The sequence below is a fragment of the Sarcophilus harrisii genome, chromosome 4, assembly GCF_902635505.1.
Source record: "Sarcophilus harrisii chromosome 4, mSarHar1.11, whole genome shotgun sequence".
Lineage (NCBI taxonomy): Eukaryota > Metazoa > Chordata > Mammalia > Dasyuromorphia > Dasyuridae > Sarcophilus > Sarcophilus harrisii.
The window spans coordinates 107,369,425-107,378,173 of record NC_045429.1 but is presented as its reverse complement, the minus strand read 5'-3'; positions in this window follow the sequence as shown (position 1 = coordinate 107,378,173).

Here is an 8,749-nt window from a genome sequence, read left to right as displayed (position 1 = left end):
AAAAGTCCTCTATTTCATTAAATATCTGTTTTATTCAGGGTAGAATTATGCTCAGCTTTGCTGGGTAGGTTATTTTTTTTTATTAAAGTTTTTTATTTACAAAACATGCACAGGTAATTTTTCAACATTGACCCTTGTAAAACTTTTTGTTCCAAATTTTTCCCTCCTTCTCCCTCCCTCCTCCCCTAGATGGCAGGTAGTCTAATACATGTTAAACATGCTAAAAATACATGTTACATCCAATATATGTATAGATATTTATACAGTTATCTTGCTACACAAGAAAAATTGGATTTAGAAAAAAAAACCTGAGAAGGAAAACAAAATGCAAGCAAATATCAACAAAAAGCATGAAAATGCTATGTTGTGGTCCACTGTTCCCATGGTTCTCTCTCTCTGGGTATAGGTGGCTTTCTTACCACTGAACAATTGGAACTGGTTTTAATCATCTCATTGTTGAGAAGAGCCACATCCATCAGAACTGATCATCTTGTCACCATGTATAATGATCTCCTGGTTCTGCTCATTTCACTTAGTATCAGTTCATCTAAGTCTCTACAGGCCTCTCTGTATTCATCCTGCTGGTCGTTTCTTACAGAACAATAATATTCCATAACATTCATATACCACAATTTACCCAACCATTCTCCAATTGATGGGCATCCATTCATTTTCCAGTTTCTAGACACTACAAACGGGGCTGCCACAAACATTCTGGCACATACAGGTCCCTTTCCTTCCTTTAATATCTCTTTGGGATATAAGCCCAGTAGTAACACTGCTGGGTCAAAGGGTATGCACAGTTTGATAACTTTTTGAGCATAGTTCCAAACTACTCTCCAGAATGGTAGGATCCATTCACAATTCCTTGAACAATATATCAGTGTCTCAGTTTTTCCACATCCCCTCCAACGTTCATCATTATCTTTTCCTGTCATCTTAGCTAATCTGAGAGGTGTGTAGTGGTATCTCAGAGTTGTCTTAATTTGTATTTCTCTGATCCATAGCGATTTGGAACACCTTTTCAATAGTTTCAATTTCTTCACCTGAAAATGGTCTGTTCCTATTCTTTGACTATTTATCAATTGGAGAATGGCTTGAATTCTTATAAATTTGAGTCAATTCTCTATATATTTTACAAATGAGGCCTTTATCAGAACCTTTGAATGTAAAAATGTTTCCCCAGTTTATTGCTTCTTTTCTAATCTTGTCTGTATAAATTTTGTTTGCACAAAAACTTTTTGATTTAATATAATCAAAATTATCTACTTTGTGATCAATAATGATCTCTAGCTCTTTGGTCACAAATTCCTTCCTCTTCCATGGATCTGAGAGGTAAACTATCCTATATTCTTCTAATTTGTTTATAGTATCATTCTCTGTCTAGATCATAAACCCTGGGTAGGTTATTCTTGATTATAATTCCAGCTCTTTTGCCTTACAAAATAGTATATTCTAAGCCCTTTATAATGGCAGCTGCTAAATTGACTGCAGCTTTACGGCTTTTGAATTATTTTTTTCTGCCTGCTTTCAGTATTTTCTTCTTGACTGGGGACTCTGGAATTTAGCTATAATATTCTTAGGAGTTTTCATTTTGAGATTTCTTAGACTAAATAGGACAAAATGCTACTTTTCAGGATCTTCTCATAGCAAGATATGTTTAGGTGGTGCAGTGAGTTGAGTGCTGAGCCTAGAGTCAAAAAGACCTGAATTAAACATTACCTCTGCGATACAGAGCAATTCATTTAACCTCTATTTGTTTCTTCAATTACAAAATGGGAATAATAATATACTTACCCCCCAAGATTATTATGAGAATAAAATGAAAAAAAAATTTGTAAAGCACTTATTACAGTGTCTGCCACATAGTAGGTACTTAATATTATTATTTTCTCTTCCCATTTCCCATCCATATAAGCATAATCCTTAAGGATTCAGAACTATGTTGGATAAGTTCTGTATGATAGCCATCCAAATGCATGTTGAAATGTGAACATTAGACATTCTTCATCCACTTGGTCTTTTCTGTGTGGATGGACAGCCAAACTCCTTTGAATGATTTCTGATTGCCTTCAAGCTCAATTCAAAAATCACCTTCTGTAGGAGGCTTGCCCAGCTGCCTTTCCTTCTAAGGCTACCTTGAATCTACTTTATTTAGTCTGGACCTACTGACATTTATTTTGTCTTTCTCTTTATAATGTTATATCCTTGAGGGCAGAGACAATCAATCTCTAGTTGATTGATTGTTGTTAAACAAGTCTACGTCTAAGAGTAATCTCCTGTGGATAGTGATGAACTCTAGATGTTTCTTTTTGTAGATGATATTATGCTGATTTTATTAAACCCTAGAATACCACAGGGTATCCTAGAAGAAATTTACAATCAATCAAAGGCTGTGATCTTTCCATCTACTTAGAAAACACCAAGTGATAAAGAATATTTATTGCACAGATTTCAACATGCATTTATTTGGTTGTATACCCTACAGATCTTACATTTCTTGGGGGCACAGTACAGGTAGACAAGGGCAGTTAGGTAATGCAGTGGACAGAATGCCCAGCTCAGAATTAGGAAGATTCCTCATCCTGAGTTCAAATCTGACCTTGGACACTTAACTAGTTGTGTGACCCTGAGCAAGTCACTTAACCTTGTTTGTCTCAGTTTCCTGGTCTGTAAAATGAACATTTGCCATTCTCCTCACCTCACCATCCAGGACAATATGCTGCCATGGTCAAAGCAGGGTAAAAATCACACTCCCAGGGTAGCTCAATCACACTTTTTGTAGTTATCTGAATTTATTAACTAAATATTAAATCTGGAGAAGATCTCCAGCTCTGCCCATTATTTACCATATGACCTTCAGGACTACCTCTGTGGAACTTAGCTACTTTATCTGCAAAATGAGGGGATCAGACTAAATGATCTCTGAAGACCTTTCCAGTCCAGATTTAGAATTCAAGGACATCTAGATATGGCCATGGCCACCTCTCCGCTTCCAGATGTCAGCATGTTATTTAGAGTAAGGATTCTTTTCATGTTGAGGTTGGGCTAGATGGCCTCTCAGATATTATCACTGAAGCACAAAAGGTAGAGAAGCAGGCAGTAGTCTTCAGGTTCTGAGTTTAATTAACATAATAATAACAAGTGGGGAGTTTAACATGATAGCTAGCATGTATACAGCTCTTTAAAGATGGCAAAGCCTTGTACATTTGGTGTTCATAACAACCCAATAGATTAAGTGCTTTTATTACTCCCAGGTTACAGGTTTAAAAAAAAAAAAAGGCTAATAGAAATTAAGGACCCAAAGATCTTTTGTGATCCTGCATCCATGATACATGTATTTGTGTCTGAGGAGGCATTTGAATTCAGGCCTTCAACTTAATTCGAAGTCCCGTCTGACAAGGAAGATAAGGTCAGGCATATGGAAAAGGAAGTAGCCAAGAAATAGGAGAAATTATAAGAACTGTCACTTCCACAGCAGCAAAAAGAAAGTATGAAAAGGAATCTAAGGAAAAAAATTGCTTTTTCCCAAAGGAATCTAAGGGAAAAGGATAAAGTCTCATGATAGTATAGAGCAGAAGATAAGATTGATGTCCCCTAAATAAGAGGCACCAGGAAAAACAGATTTTTGTGAAGGGTTGCCATCAGGGATCCCCATTCTTGAGTATTACTGATTTAATAGCAGGGTTATTTAAGGCAGAATGAGAGCCAGAAATGCTGGTGATCTTTCTACGTACTAGCCCAATTGGTTCTGTGGACGCCAGAAGGATTCTATTGTGCCAGAGCAATGGCTTTGGGATTCAGGAATTTGAAATTACTCCCCAACATGTATTTGTGAGACATCTCAGATAGCAGAATAGAATGAAACTAACCACCCCCACTAGGGGATTGAACTCAAAAACGTGGCTTCCTATGCTCACCAACTAAGTTCAGTGGCCAAAATAAAATAGAAAAGGAAATAATGAATGGAATTGGAAATACTCAGAGTAAACAGGAAGTAATAAGAATTAACAAGTTGTTCTAAACTGCATTTAACTTAGGTAAAAAACATACAGTTATAATTCTGGGTATATAAACAGTTATTCCTGAAGCCTAGTAAATTCTATCTATGTACAGATGACTATAATACAAAGTAGAGATTATTTTCAACATTCACACACATTCCACTTTTTTTACTTCAAGCATTCATGTGATCGTATTAGTAACATCATTTTCATTTCTAAGTATGCAGAGTAGGGAAAAATGTAAAAAAAAAATAATAAAATAAAGAGGCCTGATGTGCTCAAGTTTGTGGAGTGAGTGGTACCCTACTAGGTACTTCACTGGTCTTGTTCTCCCCACCCTTGTAAAGAGTTCTTCTTTATGCATTCATTGCATATTTTCAACGTTTGCCTTTAAAACTTAAGTTTTGTACTGCAGTTGTGCTCCCAAAGCCTACTGCAAGTCCTCTGGACTCTGAAGCCAATTGTGAAAAGTTAATGATGAGGTTTAGTGAGAAAATAAAGATACCTTTGTCAGAATGTCTGCAACTGCCATTGGCCTAAGCAAGAGACATCCAGGCTGCCAATCCCATCACTTATTATAGCCTCAAGGTTGAACATCAACTTGTTGTGTCCTTCCCAATCTCGAGTGACATCCACCAGCTGTGAAGGTGTCAGAGGTGATGTAGAAAGCTTGGCAGTCTCAGCATCTTCAGACAGCAGGGACTAAAATCCCAGCAGTATCTCCTCTTGCTTTTCAGAACGTAGCCAAGGTAAGGTTTACAGCAGTATGGTATACAGTATAATAAATATAGTATACAATTAAGATATAGTGGAAAGTAAGATTCAGGTTAAAAAATGCTTTAGTTTTAAGAATTGTTTTTGCTGTTCAGTATTTATGGTAGTGTATATTTCACATATTATGAAAAATGAATATAGTCTGAAATTTGTTTTTTCTTCAATTGAGATAGCACAAAAGGTGAAATAATTATAAGGAATTATTAGTGAAAAATGTTTTTACATGTTACTAATTTTATTTTATGCACTGTATTTTATAGGTTACTGCATGACTACTGTTAGGGAAAATGCATATTATCAGAATTAATGTTTTGTTATAAAAATTGTATGCATTTTCAGCAATCTCTAGTGAATTATAGTTTTTGATGGTTATGGGAACCTAAGCCCCTATTTCCCATAGGTTCAGTGTATCAACATTTTTTTTTTTTTACTTTCATGTCATTTTTTGGAATGTTCTTTCTTCAAAAGTTAAGGATTGATTTTATTTGTATAGTCAAGGACAGAGAAGAGTTTCATATGAAGTACTAAGAGAAACTCAAGGAGAGAAGAGACCCTTTCCTGCTGGGGAGACTTCATGGGAGAAGGTACATCCAAATTGGGCATTAAAAGAAAGAATTTTGACAGGTGGAGATGCAGGGAGCCAATGCATTTTTTTTTTTTCTTTTTGGTCAGGGGGAAGGTGGAGAGCAGAATGGGTCAGGATTGGAAAATGGAAAACAATCTAATTAGACTGGTAGTCAGTTTATAGCATCTTCTCCAAATTCAAATTCAAAAAATTTTGGTACAGTTCCTAAGCCCCATTTTTTACAGATTCAGAAAATGAGTTCTCTTAGATGAGTTCTAGAGAAGGCAAAGAGCCAGCATTGTTATATCCTTTTCAATATAACTGTGACATTAGATGAGAAAATAGGTTTGGAGGCAGATTAAAGAGGGCTTCAAATGCTAGCCCAAAGAAAATGAGGAACCATTGGAGACTTTTGAACAGGGAAATTATGTGGTCCAATATGTCCCAAAACTCTAAAATAATCAAATACATGTTATGTTGATGTGAATGTTACTAGTCATCCGTCCATGTCTGCCCATCTCACTCAACTCTTGCCAACATCTTCCTTTCCAACTAATATCACAAAGTATCAGTGGGAGCCTCTGGCTTTCCATTTATTCATTCTTCTTTACCCTTATCATGGGAGTGACCAGTCCATTTTTCTTTTTTTTACTTATGCACTTTCCTGATCATTTTCTTTACCCTATTTCATCTTTGATGTCTCTTATTTGTTCTATTTTGCAGACTGCTTACATCCACATACCTCTCCATTTCCCTTTGTGTGACATTTATTTTTAATTCTTTGGAGACTATTGTGTTCTTTAACTCAAAATTTTACAACATTAGCTGCTTTTTATACAGATGGGACTTTGTTTCTGGGGAAAGTTTGGGGTCATTAAAGGAGCTTTGTGGATTCTTAAAGGTAATACACACTGCTCTCCTATTTAATTATGGGTCCAACTTATTGTCTATTTGTATTGAAGGAAAGAAGGGAAAGAGGAAGAAAGGAAGGAGGAAAAGAAGGAAAATGGAAGAAAGAAAGAACGAAAGAACAAAAGAAAGAAAAGGAAGGAAGGAAAAGGAAGAAAGGAAGGAAAGAAGGAGAAAGTAAGAAAAAGGAAAAGGAAGACAAAAATTTATTAAGTGCTTACTATGTGTCAGGCACTGTCCTAAGCACTTCACAAACATCTTATTTGTTCCTCCCAACAACCCTGTAAGGTAGGTGCCATTATTATTCCATATTATAGTTGAGAATTAATTTATGTCATTAATTCAAAATTTAATAAAAATCTTAAAACTGAGTGCAGTAGATAGAACATCAGCCCTGAAGTCAGGAGGACCTGAGTTCAAATCTGGCCTCAGATATATATCACTTCCTAGCTGTGTGACCCTGGGCAAGTCACTTAATCCCAACTGCCTCAGCAAAAAAAATAAAAGTAATAAATTAAATTTAAAAAATAAAAAAATTAAAACCCAACATAATTGGCTTTCTTTGTAATCCTATGTTTTTAATTTGTCCATTTTAAAATATTACTCTGAGGTGGAGGTTCTAAAGTTTCATCAGTCTGGGATTAAAAAAAAAAAAAAGGTTAAGAAACCTCTAAAGGTTGTCAAAATCTGACCAACATTCTTCATCTGCTTGGTTTTTCATGTGTGGATGGTCAGACCAAACCCTTTAGAGCGGTCACAAATCTTGTACAGAAGACTGCAGTATCACAGAGCTTAAAGCAAAGAGCATGCCATTCACAAACAGGAGACTGGAGAACACGGCCGTCCCATCCACAAAGAATCCCTCTTCAACCTGGACTCTGCGCTGAATCTCCTGTGGCAGGGGCAAACAACTTGTAAATATACATCTCCCGTTTAAACCTTGCCTAGTATTTTTGATCAGAGGCTGTCTCTGTTGTCATAGCTTTAAATGAATCCGGAGTCATTTTGCTATATGAATGTGAGACCCTCATGGAAGAGCATATTTAAGAGAGCATTTTGCTCTCCTACTTCAACACCTTTTAGCTAACCAACAATAAGCATGGTAGGATCTCAAGCAACTGTGAGATGGTGAGATTCAGTTGTAGAACTTTTTAATGCCCTTTGTCACCCTTTCAGGATTAATAGGATCTGAGATTTTTTTCTTACCTTTGGGGTTTTTCTTTCCTTCAGGCCCCTCACACTTAACTAAATTGATATATAATAGGTTTAACATGAAAACCATGTTTGCATTTACTTCTGACCATTTTCACACCAAGCTGCATCTACTTTGGCCATCATCCTCGTCTCTCATTCCTAAACCATCTGGACCTTGGACTCTAGGCTTGGGATTCATGCTCTGAGAGAGTTTTTTCCCCATCTTGCCCAATACTCCCCAGTCATCTCCACTTCACGCTGCCTCTGTTCGGGCTGTCATTCCCACCAGAACTTTGGACTTTGCCCTTGGCCTTCCGGACGCTTCCTTGCCATCTCCACACCAGATGCCCCTTCCACCGCACCCCACCCTAGCTTTTATAGTTCCCTTTAATGTCTTATCTCTTCCTCTCTGAGGTAGAGGACCATCTTGCTTGCCTCAGCACAGACCAGTTTTCACTCCAGAGTCCCTTAGTCCTAAATTAAGTTCTCCAAGCCACTAACCCTTTTGAAGCTGTTGCATCTAGTTAGTTGCTTCAGGTACCTGGGGCCAAATGAGACGGGAGATCGCATATGCGATGCTTGCTTGGAAGGACTTTTCCCTGTGTTATAGATCCCTTCTCCAACTCACAGGCTGTTTTTCCAAATATAAAAAAGGTTTATCAGTCACACTTAGTGAGCTCCTCACCCTTCTCAAGGACTTCTTAGAAAACTGTATGTATCCATTCTGGGGTGTGTTGTGTGTGAGAGGGCAGTAACCTTAAGAAATTAAGAAGAGGAAGACAGTTACACTGAATAATCATTGAGTGATTTGGTATGACAGTATTTGCTAATTTCTTATCCACACAGCAGGGCCAAATGGCTTTATTTCTAATTCACTATTTCAATAGCATAGAATTATATTCTCTGGAAATACTGTTTGTGGGATATTTTCATAGCATCAAGAATAGCAGCAAGGAAAAATATTCAATCCTTAAGCCCTCCATTTAAAAGGGTAACTTGAGCATAGAAGTTTGGGGAAGGCAATTTGAGCAAGCTCCCCACCTTGTTGCAGAGCTGTAGATCCTGCCTCCTGATAAGTCACATTGCAGGAATTGCCCTGTAAACTTGGAACCAAAGTCTTAAAATAGCACCAGCAGCAGCAGTCAGAGGTTCTCTGCTGCCCACCAAGTCCCCAGTGGGGGAAGTTTCCCAGAGAAATCTTAAGGTGACTTTGGTGGCAGGCATTTTTCGCAGCGAGAGAGAAAACATTTACCAAGCAATTACTAGGTGCCAGGTACTGTGCTAAGAGCTGATAGAAATAGAA